The sequence below is a fragment of the Balaenoptera physalus genome (genome assembly GCF_965194825.1).
Source record: "Balaenoptera physalus genome assembly, chromosome: 6".
Classification (NCBI taxonomy): Eukaryota; Metazoa; Chordata; class Mammalia; order Artiodactyla; family Balaenopteridae; genus Balaenoptera; species Balaenoptera physalus.
Genome location: NC_138885.1, coordinates 62,455,593 through 62,469,449, shown reverse-complemented (window position 1 = coordinate 62,469,449; position 13,857 = coordinate 62,455,593). Strand labels below are relative to the sequence as shown.

General features: G+C 40.3%; 1 protein-coding gene across 3 annotated transcripts in view; it reads right to left on the bottom strand.

Annotated features, from left to right (window-relative positions):
* The window catches only part of CERS6 (ceramide synthase 6), a 318,012-nt gene that overhangs the window by 230,644 nt on the left and 73,511 nt on the right, over positions 1 to 13,857 (bottom strand). The window lies entirely within an intron of this gene.

Sequence of the window (13,857 nt, the reverse complement as noted above, 5' to 3'; positions counted from 1 at the left end):
GTGGCGCAGTGGTTGAGAGTCTGCCTGCTAATGCAGGGGACACGAGTTCGAGCCCTGGTCTGGGAAGATCCCACATGCCGCGGAGCAACTAGGCCCGTGAGCCACAACTACTGAGCCTGCGCGTCTGGAGCCCGTGCTCCGCAACAAGAGAGGCCGCGATAGTGAAGAGGCCCGCGCACCGCGATGAAGAGTGTCCCCCACTTGCCGCAACTAGAGGAAGCCCTCGCACGGACACGAAGACCCAACACAGCCAAAAATAAATATAAAAATAAATAAATAAATAAGAGCCTTCCCTAAATTAAAAAAAAAAAAAAGAAAAGCATTAGAGTTGTTTTAGACTAAATGGTCCAGAAATAAGGTGCGATACATGTTCCTTTCTAGTAGTGACATTTAACTTTTTCTATAAATACAAATAATATAATAACATATGAAAGTATGATGCAAATTAATTTAATGTTGGCCAAAAGCAACTGATAAATATACAAAACAGGGGCTTCCCCAGTGGCGCAGTGGTTAAGAATCTGCCTGCCCATGCAGGGGACACGGGTTCGAGCTCTGGTCCGGGAAGATCCCACATGCCGCGGAGCAACTGAGCCCGTGCACCACATCTACTGAAGCCCGCGCACCTAGAGCCCGCGCTCCACAACAAGAGAAGCCACACCAATGAGAAGCCCACGCACCGCAAGGAAGAGTAGCCCCCGCTCGTCGCAACTAGAGAAAAGCCCACGTGCAGCAACGAAGACCCAACACAGCCAAAAATAAATAAATATAAACAAATAAATTAAAAATACATATATACAAAACAGATCATGAGTAAATCTTAGATGAAGCTTCTTTAATAATAATGAATGAGTTAAAGAACAGTAGACAAGGGAGGAATTTTTTTTAAGGGGGACTAATGATGTTTACATACATGGTAACACATAATATCCCACTGGGTCCTATTTCAAGTAAAATACAAAAAAATGTATTCCAACAGGAGAATGGAGTACTATACATGCAAGCCTAAACCAGGAAAGATACACACAGAAAATGCAATATAAATCCTGTTTCACTGGGCTCTCTGGGACGAAGTTAGGAAGAATAACCACCCTTTCCTAGTATGTAAATCTAGAAACTGGAATTTTCCCAAACTTTTGCATTCTCAGTTCTTTGTAACATAAAATTTTCTAAAACATGTTACCTATGCCCCTACCTTCTTAAAGAGAAGTGTAGTATTTTTTTAAATAACTTTGGGTCTTCACTATGAACAGTGATCGTGGAGCTATGGATGTAGCTAGTGGAAAGAAATAAAGTTTGACAGGCAATGACCAGAAGAGTGTCCAGACCTTGTTCCCTTGACAAAGTTTCCTGCTTCATGGTTATCTGCCTCTTCATCATAAGGTATAATGCGGGGTGTGAAAAGACATGAGATCAGCAAAAGTTTTCTTAAAAAGGTAAAATAGCAAAATTAGCTTGGTATAAAAGCCAAAATCAACACTCCAATGGTTGCCTTCTACTCTTCCCTGTTGGATTTCTCCCCAGCCCTCCCTCGTCTTCCCAATTCCCACAACTTCTGAAACACTGTATTCAAATTCCCTTTCGGAATTTGGCGTCATCATCCTTGTAACAACCTCCTGTTCTAGTACGTGGTCTGCTTTCTTCTTCTAAAGAGCGAAGAGTCTAAATGCAAAGGCTGATCACGTCATCTCTGAATATGCCGTGACAATGCCAGGCATACGCAGGAGAAGGTCAAGAAATCTGATCAACTGGCTATCTTCTGTAAATGTGTTTTCACTCTTGCCATCATTGTTGTGAGTACTGTTGACAAGTTAACAGACCATCTCTCTGTGTCCCACAACAATGCGCGGGCAGACGCTAGGAGAGTCAAGAAATTCACTCAACAGGATCTCTTCAAAAGCAACTTCCTCACCTTTGCTATCATCTCCCAGTAACATACAAAAGCATTCAAAAAGGTTCTTTTAGTATGTTATACAATATAAGGTTTTACACCTCACTCCTCCTCTTTTAAACTTCAAACCACTTTTTTGAAACTCTTCTCTAAATTTCCAGCACTAATAACAACAGCATCTTGAAGAAGGCATATCCCTTGGTCATCAGGCTTATGAAATTTTGATAATCAAAATTATCAAATATATATGATGCTCTGTAAACATATTTTTTAAGCAGTGTCTAAAGGATAGGTGGGAATTATCTCTGCTACTGTCTGGCTATGGAGCCTTAGCTTCAGAAGTTAATCTCTCTATGCCCAATATCCTTATATTGGGCACAGAGAGATTGGGCACATCATATTTTTACATGTCCTCATGTAAAAAATTATAATAATTACATAGGTACATAAGTTGTGTGTATATACAAACACATATATATGTTAAAACACCATGTCACATGGTCTCTTTGTCTAAAATCTTTGATGGGAGCCATGTGTATGGTTTCACACCATAGCATTTACACACCGTGACTCTCTGGGTCCAGCAACACACTAAGCTTCAGCTATGTTGTGTCAAGCCATGCGCTTTCAACAAGCTCTGAAAGTACCAAGCGAAAAAGAAGAGACCAGAAACCAAGACAGGCAACTGAAAAACACAAGGGTCATCAGGTAGAGTAACCACTTACCTCAGTTTACCCTCACAGCCTGGTTGTCCCAGCATCATTATTAATGGTACCACCTTTACTGACAAAAGCATCCCTGCTTGCTATTCTGCCACAATCATTTAAGTGTTCCCCATTTGGGCAATAAATTGTAGCAAGCCCCATCATCAAGCCTCAGACCTGGCATAGGTCCACACTGAGTCCACACCAGCAATGCCTTCAGGTTCTGAGCCCATCCACACCTGGCCTTCCCTCAGGACCCAAACCTCCCCAGCTCCCCCATCAATCTCCATGGCCCTACAGGGTGGTGTGCCCACACGTATCACAGGAAGAGCTGCTATGTATATGTGTGTCCCTCTTCCCTGTGTGTGTGGTCTCTTCCATGGAGGCTGGAATGACATTAATGACACTTCCCACCTCCAGGGGACCCTAACACACAAACCCATTTACTCTCCCCCAACCAGACGAGGCAGGATTCTCACCACCCGCACTTTGCAGAGAGGGTCAGAGAGGCAAGTATCCTCCGCCTCCAGGGCAAGGGAAGCAGAGGACAGGATACTTCTTTCCCAGGAAGGTCAATGTTATCCTCAGCTCCCCATCTTAATTTACTGGCCAAGCTAAGTCCCCAATGCTGAGGATTTGAGGAGCGGGGTGGGGTGTGAGGAGTGACAGACAAATTTAACAGAATTTAACTCAATGTAAAGGTTGAAGATTTCTACAGTGTAAGTGGTCCGTGATGGGTATGTACAATAAATCAAACCACCTCAATCCTTTGAAAGAAGTTACTATGCCATAGAATATTTTTATGAAATGCCTGGCATACTGTGGGCACTCAATGGATACTTGATGGATGAATGAATGAATGAACAAATCAGCTAAAATACAATGGCAGGTACCCGTCCTCTTTTTTTCATAGGGGTTGTGCATTTTAACACCCTTAAATACCCACATCTACTCAGGGCCCTCATCTGGGACTCAGAGGGTAGGAGACTGACCACTCAAACTCGAGACGCTGTTTCTATAATTTCCATTGTCCCTATAATGTCATAGCAGCCCCACCAACCTCTCATCAGGCTCCACCAACCTCTCACTAGGCATTCTCTTTTCAACTTATCTAGCACAGACAGCCAGACACTTAATTTCCAAGATTTAAAAAAACTTCATACTGTACAGCACAGGGAACTCGACCTAATGCACTGCGGTAACCTAAATGGGAGGGAAGTCCAAAAGGGAGGGGAGATCTGTATGAGGATGGCAGATTCGTTCTGTTGTGCAGTGGAGGCTAACACGACATTGTAAGGCAACCGTACTCCAATGAAAATTAATTTAAAAACAATTTCACGAGAGGCAGAAAACATTAATTTCAAATCCCAAATGAGAGAAGAAAGAAGATACAATTTTTATCTTCCTAAAAGTATTATATGATATATATACATCATATATGATATATATCTTATATAAGATTATATGAAAATAGAAATTTTATTTGTTTATTCTCCAAAGAATTTGTGTATCACTGTTGGCATTTTTTTTTTTTAAAGACAGCATATTAGACACCAAATAAAACTCATGACAAAACTACTGTAATTTTAACACCTACTGTCATGGTCCATTAGAGAAATGCTGGATTTTTTTTTTCTCCAATGCTGGCTCTAACAGAAGTAAGGTCATAAAAACTGTCTTTCACAAGGGTTGTCGTAGGAGAGAGAGAAACAGAATGAGATAGACAGAGGGTGGGGTAGAGTACCTACAAATATAATAGTTGAAAGGGAATATGTACTTTTGAGCTTTGATGATTGCCTCTACCAGGAAATGCTCACCTAATTACTTTTTTAATCAAAGGCAGCAACACCATCTTCAAAAGATCAAACATCTATGAAGTACTTTCATGTAGTATAACATATTTGAAAGTAAATATAACAAGGATGTAAGCTTTGAAAAATACTAGTCTCAATGTAAAAGCAGAGAAAACACCTAAGACATTCCCACTTTTTAGTTCTATTTAACATGTATTTGTATTATAAACATGAATTGAATGTCTCTACACAGAGCACCAAGGTAAGCTCTGGGCTGTGGTGTGCTTAAAGGTATACACAAAACATGAAGTGATTCTTGCACTCAAACACCTTTACACTATGGAAAAAGAGAGTGATCAAAAAAAAAAAAAAATTGCTTACAGGGTACACATCAGTTCTAATCACTTAACACTACGTAATCATCTTCAGTAGGGAGCATGGCCAGAGACTTAGTCCTTCCTGACTCTAGCATTTCCTACACTTTTCAAAGTAGTTCGATGGCTGTGCTGGTGGACACACAGACCTACACATGTGATAAAAACTGTACAGAATTAAATCACACGCACACAATGTACAACTGGGGAAATCTGTGTAACCTTAACAGATTGTATCAATGTCAATATCCTGCTAGTGATGTCATACTACAGTTTTACAAAAGGTTACCATTGGGGGAAAGTAGGGAAGAGAGCATGAGCTCTCAGTGTATTCTTTCTTACAACTGCATGTGAGTCTACCGCTATCTCAGGAAAGATTTCGATTAAAAAATACTTAAAAGAAGCATTCTAAAAAAAAAAAAAAAAAAAGAAGCATTCTGTTTTTGACATGGAGAAATGAGCTCCCAATAAATCAATTTTTCATCCTTAAAAACTCTGCAAAACACGCCAAGCCCCTAAAAACAAAACCAAACTACTTGAGGGCTCTGGAGATGGAATAAAAGCAAGTAGACTTTGGAGGGGAGTAAAAAGCTGGAGCAGGAAACCAGCAGAGAACAAGCTCCCATTTACTTATTTATATATTTAGTTTGCAGCTCAACTCTGAGATCAATCACAGAAGCAGATAAAGCTCTGACAGGAAAACACACTCTCTTGTCTAGCTGCAGGGACCAGGAAAGGAGCCTGGGGAAATCAGAGAGTGGCTAGAGAACCACAAAAGAAAAAAGCCAACCCCTAATTCTGCATATAAATGAAGTTCTGGCTGACCCCAAACCACATATGTACAAGGTAAACTGAAAGCAGGTAGGAGCTGAGGTTTAAAGAACTGAATGGAGATTGAAGCCATGGTCCACTGCAGGCCTGACAGGCTACAATTTCAATCTAACTGAGTAAACTGCTTGTTAACACAAGACATCTCAACGCTCTTCAGAGCAATGTAAAAAAATCCAGAATCTCTACAACATAACTCTCACAATGTCCAGGATACAATCTAATATGTTGACAGAGAGCAAGGAAAATATGGCCCAATGTGAGGGGTAAAGACATGCAAAGACATTCAGTGAACCTGAAGATAGGGCAATGGAAATAATGCAATCTGAGAAAGAGAAAGAAAAAAATGACAAAATAAAGAAACACACACTGTGGAACAATTTCAAAAAGGCTAACATATGGGTAATTGGAGTTCCAGGAAAAAAGGAGGCAGACTGGGGAAGAAGAAGAAAATATTAGTAATAGAAAGAAATAATAGTCTATAACTTCCTAAGTCTGATAAAAGACATAAACATACAGATTTAAGAAGCTCAAGAATCCCCAAAATAGATAAGTTCCAAAAAAAGGAAAATCTAGACAAAATCACAGTCAAACTGATGAAAACCAAAGATAAAGAGAAAATATTTAAAGTCACCAGACAAAATGGCACATTATACACAGGGAACAATAATTTGAAAAACAAAGGACTTCTTATCAGACATCACAGAGGTTCAATGACAGTGAAACAACACCTTTAAAGTGCTGGTAGCAAAATCAAAACCAAAAAAATTGTCACCCCAAAATTCTATGTCCAGCAAAATTTTTCTTCAAAGAATGAAGGTGACAGGAAAACAAAGGAAATTTGTCTGCCACCAGACCCCCACTTCAAGAATACTAGAGGGAGTTCTTTAGGCTGAAAGGAAGCAAAATCAGAGGGAAACTTAGATCTCAGGAAAAAATGAAGAACATCAGAAATGGCAAATATATTGATAAATACAAAAGTACTTGGAAGGTCTCTGAAATTAATCACAACCAATTAATAACAGATTAACTGCTTAAACCCAATTATGAGAAATAACATATGTCCCACCCCAGACTGTGCTGGAAAGAAACCTAAGTATGAACAAGTGAACATCCAAGAAAAAAGAAATGAACAGGGGCTGACTGATTCAATTCATTGCTTGACCACCAGCACCTCCACAGCCTCCAACATTCACCAGTTATGGGTGTGCCATGGCTACAGTCACAGAAAGTATTACAAACTTTAAACTTATGAGAACAGTATAGATTGGATATTGAAAGCTACGTGGGTGCATGTTTAGATACACATGGGTGCATATGCCTGGGAGAGTAGGTGTATGTGTGGGACTGTATATTCTACAATTCTAAGATAAAGCTGCTTGCACATTTAGTGGAAAGACGGCCAGGATGGAGACAGGAGACTGATATTTATTGATAGTTATTAAGTGTCAAGTGCTTTGCAATGTTTTTATTCTTTTTTTTTTTTTAGCCCAACAACAACTCTTCGAAGTAAATTTTAGTCCCATTTTACAGAAATATAAACTAAATCTCAAAGAAGTTAAAGGATCTGCTCAAGATCTTAACACTTAAATAGTTTAGACAAGATTTAGACCTGGTCAATCCTAACATAATCTATTAATAAAAACAACATTTTCTCCTTTCCCTAAAATAATAAAACCTGATTAAAAAGGCACTGTTAAAATAATATGATATAGTCATACACCTTCACTCAGAAATCTCACTTTTAGGTATTTATCTAGGGAAATCTGTCAAACAAAGAAAAAAAGCCATAAATGGAAAGATTTTCACGCACCATCATTTCATAATAGGGAAAATGGTAAACAGCTTAATGATTCACTAACAAATGACTCAGTGAGTACCTATGATGAGTCAGCCCTGCTTTAAGTGTTGGGGATGCAGCAGTGAACAAATTTCCCTGCTTTTATGGAGTTTACATTCCAGTGGGGAGGAAGGGAGATTGAAAAAAAGTGATGCATGTGATGCAAGATAGTGAAAAGTACTATAGAGAAAAATAAAGCCTGCTAAGAAGGATGAGGTGGGGTTGCAATTTTCAATGGACTGGTCAAGGGAAGGCTCCTGAGAAAGTGAGCAGATTCCTAAGAAGGTAAGGAAATCAAGTAGGAAGAGAAGTGGAGGAAGAACATTCTGGAAGGAACAGCAGCTAAGAGCAAAGGCCCTGAGAAAGGAGTAGGTCTGAGATGTTGAAGACACAACCAGAGGGCCAAGGAGGCCAGAGCAGAGTTAGGAAGAGCGAGAAGAGAAAGGTGGGGTCGAAGCAGCAGGCAGCCGCATCATCGTACCTTGTGCACTACACGAAGGACTTCGGTTTTTACCATGAGTGAGGCAGGAAGCCACTGCAGGACTCTGAGAAGAAAACCTAAATGAGTGATTTATATTTAAACAGAATCACTGGTTCCTCTCTTGAGAACTGACTGAAGGGGAGCGAGAATGGGAACAGGCCAACTGGGGGGTTGCTCCAGTTATCCTGGCGAGAGATGACAGCGGCCCAAAGGGAGTGGTGGCAAAAGAGGTGGTGAGCTGTGGTCAAGTCCTCAAACTATCTTGAATGCTGGGCTCACAGCATGCACTGGATTGAACGTGGGATGAGACGGGAAGAGAGGAATAAAGGAGGCCGACAGGTCTTTGCCCTGAGCCCTTGGAAGGACAGAGTTAGTCTGGGGCTAGTAAGTGTGAGGTTAAGCTTATAAGCTATTAGGCTTATACGTGGAGATGCTAAGTGGGCAGTTGGATAGAGTAGTGTGGGGTTCAGGAGAGCTTTGGGCTAGAGATACAAATTTGGTGTCATCAACCTACAGATGCCACATAAAACCATAACACTAATGAAATCATCTGGGCAGTGAGAATAAATAAATATTTCATACCCTTCAGGCTGATAATGTGACATACAGCCGAGGATTTGGAGAACAAGAATGCCAGAGAGAAAAAGATGACGGAAGCAGGGGTCAGAGAGGAGAGAGGCTGGAAGGTACTATGCTGCTGGTTTTGAAGGTGGAGGAAAGGCTACGAGCCAAGGAATGCAGGTGGCCTCCAGATGCTGGAAGAGCCATGTTAATTTTAAAAAGTGATAAGTAAAAAAAAACTGATATCAAAACACTGTACCATTTGCCAAAAATTTTTAAATTTTGATAAATTCCAATGCTGGCAAGAGTAAGAAGAAACAGGTACTCTAGTAAACTCTTGGTGGGTGTCTAAAGTGGTGCAATCTTTGAAAGGCAATTTACCAGTATTTAGCAAATTGTTAAACTGCCTAAGCCCTTGTGAGCATTACTAGTTGTATTTCTCCTAGAAATTTACCCTCCAGATATACTGGCATTTTTTAAAATAAAGTTGATTGCGGTACTGCTTAAAATAACAAAAAAGACAGGAAACAAATATTTATTAGAAGGAGCCATATGAAATATGGCACATCCATACAATGGAATTCCATAAGACAAAATGAGGTAGATCTGTTATGCTTCAAGACATTAATAGTCAATGCAGAAGGCAACATACAGCACAACAAGTATAATATCCCATTTGTGTACTTAAAAAAACACTTTTTTCAGGAAGAGCAGTGAGAAATCGTTAACAGTGATAATTTTGGGGGGTTAGGAAGCTTAATTTGCATTTTATACTTTTCTGTATTATTTAAGTTTGGGCATATGTATGCTTTATATTTATTTTAAAGGTAAACAACCTTTACATGTGTTCACTGAATATTTAATAACATGGAAAAAAGCTCAGAAACAAGAGGTACAATAATGTTTATATGCTGACTACTTATCTATACATATAAATTTCTAACACATAAAAGAAGCTGAAGATATGCTATTGCCAGATAATAGGATTGTGGCTTACTTTAACATTCTTTTTTATGCTTTCTTATGGTTTTCAACATCTTAAAATGAGGATGCAAACTTTTAACACCAAAAATAAAAAATAAATAGCTTTAAAAATAGAGATGAACTGAATGGTCTCTATGCCAGGTAAGACTCAAAACCTCAGTGACACCAAAACTGAACATGGAAAGCCCTACGACAGCCGCAATTCAGCTAATTCCATGGACCTCTTGAAGCAAAGGACTCCACTGTGACTGAGACAAGGGAGAGAACAGTATGTAGAATAAAAATAAAATGCCATTTCAGTACCTTGTCAAGTAGAGAAAAGGATGAAGTTCAAGTCAATGGCACACCAGAAGATATGAAATGGCATGAAATCACTTCAAGAAAAATGTTACCAACATTAAATACTCCAAGAGAGTTTTGAGATGCCTCCAGAAAATAATTGCTTCTGCTTGTGCCTGGAAATGCCACAGAACTTCTCTACTCCTTCATCTATATAATGAAAATCATAATTACACTCTGCTCATGTCGGGGAATATTTCTAAATCATTGGCATCTTGAGACTAACTGGAAAGGGACAGAGATAGGGGAAGATGGCATGCAGAGCAGGAGGCAGGCAGAAGACAATTCTCTCCTTAGGAAAAAATATGAATTTGTTTCTAGGTAGAGTAGAAAGGAAAATTCCTTTAGAGCAAACTCATATCCGAAGTGAATCTGCTCTGAGCTTGGAATGTTGGAAAGCTCTTTAACATTTCTGAACCCTAGTTACCACATTTTAAAAATGGAGACAATAAAACCTACTTTGCAGAATGTGTGTGAAGATTGACAGTATTCAACATTTGGAAAATATTCAGTTAAGTGCTGGCTAGTCTTAAATTCTCACTACAAGGAGCATACATTTCACACATTAGGAGGACCTCTCGTCTGTGCTGCTCGGTAAGCTGCAGTGGGAAACTTATGGGAAGAACACAAGGATGGCAAAAATTCATGAAAGAGCCAGAAAATTTAAGAGCTGACTATGTCACCTGGTCCAGCCTCCTTTTTCCAAGCCAAACTTTCTCTCTAGAGAGATCATTCAAAAACTTCCTTCAAGCATGAAACCTCCCTGTACATTTCTTTGCAATTTCCTGTGAATCTATAATTATTTCAAAATAAAAAGTAGAAAAAAAAAATCTTCCCTTGGTATCCTAGTTTAGTTTTTCATCACGTTTGACTCAAAATGTTCTTCCCGCATCATTCTTTCGAGCTGAAATATAAACCCATTTCCTCTTTTCTCAGCCCTCTGGAGAAATGGTACAGTCAATAACCTCCTCAAATATTTGAAAACACCGATGAAGTCATCCTGCATTCTTCTCTCTTCAAGAATAAACAGTGCAGATCCCACAAACCCTTCCTCATCCATCTTTTTCTGTCCTCACTTTAAATTTTTATTTTTTAGTATTTTAAGGGTTCTTTTCTGAATCTAACTGTATTCTTTTCTCTAAGGGTGTAGAAGAGACCCTTAGACAATGGCTGTGTTTATTAATAAATAATCATGGCAGAGACTTTGCTGTTGTTGTTGCTATTGTTAAAAAAAATTCACAAGAGGCTTTCCAAAAATCAGGAACAGCTGTAGTAAAAGGGACCTGTCAGTCTAGCCTACTCCAATCTCATCAGAGGTACAGATCAGAGACTAGAAAGGCTCAGTGTCATCAGCTGAAAGCCGATTCTCTTTTTTTAAACATCTTTATTGGAGTATAATTGCTTTACAATGGTGTGTTAGTTTCTGCTGTATAACAAAGTGAGTCAGCTATACATATACATATATCCCCATATCTTCTCCCTCTTGCGTCTCCCGCCCACCCTCCCTATCCCACCCCAAGAGGTGAGATTCTTGGAAAGCCCAAGTTGACTTGAGAAATGTCAAAATTGTCTCCGCTTGCTACACATTTCCAGGATTCTGCAAAAATAAACAAAAACTCTCGACTTCGGATATTTCACCACGAGTTCAACTATTCAAAAAACATACAATCTAGCCATTAAAGGTGAAGTTCATAAAATTCAAAGAAATCGTCTTTCTCTTAAACAAAGAAAAATATGCCCCTGCCTTTTGCATAAAATAAGATGCAAAAGGCATTTAAGATATTTATTAGAAGAAAAACTATACAGCATATATTTATATACGAAAATACCTTTGTAGTCAGGAAAGTCTTTAAGACATTATCACAGCATGATGATGCTTATAAAATTACCATAATGGTCAGTGAATCGTTGGGGAATACTGTACATGTATGAGGAAGGTTTTATTTTCAATCTGCTTTCCTTTGCACACTGAGAATGATACCATCCGGACCTCTCATTGAGGGATACAACGGTGCCCTCACAGCATTTGTCACTGTCAGCTATGCCTCTTTAACTTACCGAGTGCGATTTCGGCAACTCCATCTCTTACTGCTGCTTCCAGCACATTCTGTCGGCTTTTGACACATAGAACAAATCAAGAGCTCTGCCAGAGTGCTTCAGAATTCCCTCTGACTGTGCCCCTCAGCACTGTTACAAACACCTTCCTTATCACTGTCTTCATCCTCGCTCTGTGATGGGGCCTAGGCATCCCTTATCACTCATCTTCCTCAGACGACCAGCCGAGGAGAGCACAGGGGCAAGAAGCAAGTCTTCAAGGTCTGTTGACAGATTGTCTTAACAGGACCTTGTTACTGGTAGATTTGTCTCAAAATCAGCCCTAAAGCTAAACATTAGGTCTGGGAGAGTTCCAAGCCTTCCTGTAACACATTAATCCTTTAATTCCTTACATTTGCCAGGTGCCTTGCAATTCACCAAGCGCTTTCACACTTTCCTCTCAGTCAATCTTCAAAATATCTCCGAGGGATATGCAAGCAGATTTTCTTATCACTGTTTTACAAAAGAGGAGTTCAGTGTTTCAGTGACTTGAACTAAAAATTAAGGGGTAAAGATGCATGCAATATAGACCCCTCCTACTCTACTCCAAGAGCTGCACTCTCCAATATTTCTGGCTTTAGTTGGTTACACATGCTCACGGGTCTGTGAACATTTCCTTTGGCCCAGATATCAGAATCACAAGGACTGTCCACTGGTGCCTCAAAACCACAAGATTTGATCATCAATGAACCATGCCTGGTTTTATTTTACCCCCGGTCTACCGCTGAAGACTTCTGGGTGTGTGTGGAGGTAACGAAGACAGTGCCCTTGAGCCTAATGGTGAATTACCAGTAATACAACGACTTTCAAAACAGAATTTCAAAACAGAGTGAGCAGTTCAGGAAGGAGAGTTTCATAAGGGTTTTCATTTGAGGTCATGATCTACCAATATGCCAGAATTCCCCCCCAGAAGAATTCGACAGCCTAACACCAATGTTAACACCAACTACCTATCGTGTGCCTGTTTCACCAGCAAAGAAGACTGTAAAAAACAGACTGGACACCATCTGTCACACACTGACAGGAAGGGAGAAAGCTGACTCGACATGAGCAAAATCAGTTTTGTCTATAAAATGGTAGAAGTTGAATGATAATATACGTAGTGCATTGATCACAGTGCCAGGTCAGAGCAGGTCCTCTGTGACTGGTCATCAGCCCCCAAAAGCCCCCACCCCAAGGTCACTCAAGGACTCCTATGGCCTCAGCAAACTCCTTCCCATAGAGATCAAGCCTAATGACAGCACTGCAGTATTTACTTGATCATCATGATAGTTTACTTTCACCCAAGGCCTCATACTTTTTATAAGTATTCTTACTCTCCTAACTTCACTTGACTCCGTAATTAGCATTACTGAAGATTTATAGGTGAGGGGCTTCCCTGGTGGCGCAGTGGTTAAGAATCCACCTGCCAATGCAGAGGACACGGGTTCAAGTCCTCGTCCGGGAAGATCCCACATGCCAAGGAGCAACTAAGCCCGTGCACCACAACTACTGAGCCTGCGCTCTAGAGCCCACGAGCCACAACTACTGAGCCTGCGTGCCACAACTACTGAAGCCCGTGTGCCTAGAGCCCGTGCTCCGCAACAAGAGAAGCCACCACGATGAGAAGCCCGCGCACCACAACGAAGAGTAGCCCCCGCTCACAGCAACTAGAGAAAAGCCCGGGCGCAGCAATGAAGACGCAACGCAGCCAAAAATAAATAAATAAAATAAATTTATTTTAAAAAAAAGATTTATAGGTGAGGAAACAGAGGCCCAGAAGCAGTGTCATCCCCAAACCTAGAGGCAAATCGGACTCTAGGATAGACAGCCTCTCTCAGTCGGTTGCCTTTTCCTATTCCTTTCTCATATTTAACATGCTGTCCCGGGATGGAACTGTGTGGGAGGAACGTGAACCTAACAAATTTGTCTGCAAATCCTTCAAGTTCTGCTAGGACTTCTGCCCGACTCCCCCATGTCAGCAGTGGG